Here is a 2,190-nt window from a genome sequence, read left to right as displayed (position 1 = left end):
AAATTAACAACATAACAACATATGTGCGTATATTACCTGTAATATAAAAATAAAACATTTTCGGAGAAACATACTGCCAATCCGATTATCTGGTTGTATACAAATAAATGTAATAAGAGAACAAAGGAGCGTGAAGGAACGTGTTACTTTTTATATCTTGTTTGCTTCGTTAGAGAACGTTTATTAAATTTGTTTAGTTATTTATTTAGGTAGGATAACTAACAAGTATATGATTATTGTGGGACTTGTAATGCCGATCTAAGTGCTTACGAAATCGTTGGTTTCATAATGATTTCTCCCTTTTCCATCATCGAGGGACTGGACGCAGGCTGGGATTCCACACCTATGTTGTGTTTTTTTAAAGCGAAACACGAAGCGTTGTGCTTCTACATTTATATGGCGAACAGCTGTGGGGTGGAATTCCCTGCCTGCAGACTTGTTTCCTGAAAGTTATAACTTTTCGAGCGTGAATAGGCATTGTTTAGGTGTGCATGCTACATTGTCGACCTCATCATCACTATCCACCAGGTGAGATGGAGGTCAAAGGCGCAATTAATTTTTATATATAAAAAAAAGGTTAAATATATATCTCTTCAATATTTTGTTTATTTTATATTTATTAGCACAAAGTAAATAAATTTTCGTTAATTAAACGATGTTTATTTCGTACAATTGCGTCATCTATATGCTCCTCGGCAAAACTAACAGTTGACACTAGACTATAGTGCCGAATTCACAACGTGACTATCAAGACTCAGCTTGTTTTATTTATTTTTCTTCATGAAAATGCGGAAAACTTATTGAAAACAACGTAATTTTAATAGATTTTATTATTACATACTTTTCTTTTTTTAACAGTCAAAACTTTCTGAATGTAAATAACATTAAGTACTTAAATATTATACTACGATAAGACGATTCGGAACATCAAAAAAGAGATGAGAGAGAGAGAGATGGCATTATATAGTTCACATAGCGTTATCTCTTTCCTATTTTTATTAAGAAATTGACAATATTGGGAAATTATTTCTTTCAATCACTTTAGCAATAATACATTACTTGGTTGACAGGTTTCTCATGGTACGAATATGAGTAATATTACAATAAGCTTACTTTAAGCTTACATAGAAATAAGATTGTTTTTGGAAAGGTTATGGTAGGCCTGGTGAACAGTCACTCTATTGCGCGTGAACAGGTAAAGAGGGTTAATGTGTAGAGGGACACTACAGCCTTTTGTCCCATATACCTTAGTTAATGCCTTATGACAAAAGTATACATTTTGTCACATGAAATTCTGTCATCCGCTGACCAACAAGGTATGGGCAATTTTACCTTTATGTTATTGACATGCCGCCATAACTCACGAAATGTTTTCTTTCTGTCGTGGTGCGAATAGCTAAAGTGATAAATTTTCTGTTCTCCAATAAATATAACTTTGACCTTTTCAACCTTCGACCGAAACATCGCTTACTTATACATATAAATGCCTTTTTAATAAAAAAAATCTTAAAATAACCAGGTATCTCGTCTGTTAAATTCTTATACTGAGAAAATCCTTACCAAGTTTCTCGAGCCCAAAATCTTGCTTTAAAGGAGTGATATAAAAGCGGGTTGCGACTCTTAATTAAAGGGTTTATTACACCCCTCTGTACAGTCTTAAGGGTTAAAGGCTTTTATGGAGGGTGGTGTCACTAAAAGTATGTTTTATTGTTGTGAAGGTAGATTTTACGTGAGAAAATAAAAAGCTTTTGTGATACAACTTCCAAATGGTAAAAGACACAAACTTAGATATGACTGACAAAGGCAAGAAGGAAGAGCACGAAGTTAGGAAAATAACGATCGTTTCCCAGTGTATAAGATTGTAGTAAAAGAGGCAATAGAATTGATGTTCCCTTAAAATGTAACGTATTTGTATGCATATCGGGTTCTTAGGTTTTCGCCATTATTACACATCGATAATGAACTATTTTTACGGATCAAAAGCGCGTATATTTGTTTTTCAAACAAACAAACTTTACAGGTCTTGAAGTCACGGCTGACTGAGATGGTAAAGTTATCAAGCAGTTGCATCTAATATTATTTTTATTTATTTATTTATTTAAACACTTTATTGTACCACAAGTAACTTACAAATTTTCAGAAACAATTTAAATATTTGTGTACAAAGGCGAGCTTATCCCATAAAGAGAT

The 2,190-nt window shown here is 33.0% G+C and overlaps 1 protein-coding gene across 1 annotated transcript in view; it reads left to right on the top strand.

Moving 5' to 3' along the window:
* Positions 1–2,190, top strand: part of LOC113229423 — a 301,492-nt gene that overhangs the window by 150,918 nt on the left and 148,384 nt on the right. The gene's annotated exons all lie outside the window — the stretch shown is intronic.

This window comes from Hyposmocoma kahamanoa, unplaced genomic scaffold (genome assembly GCF_003589595.1).
Source record: "Hyposmocoma kahamanoa isolate Upper Pololo Valley unplaced genomic scaffold, ASM358959v1 62, whole genome shotgun sequence".
NCBI lineage: Eukaryota > Metazoa > Arthropoda > Insecta > Lepidoptera > Cosmopterigidae > Hyposmocoma > Hyposmocoma kahamanoa.
The sequence above is the reverse complement of the archived record's forward strand: the minus strand, read 5'-3'. Positions and strand labels throughout refer to the sequence as shown.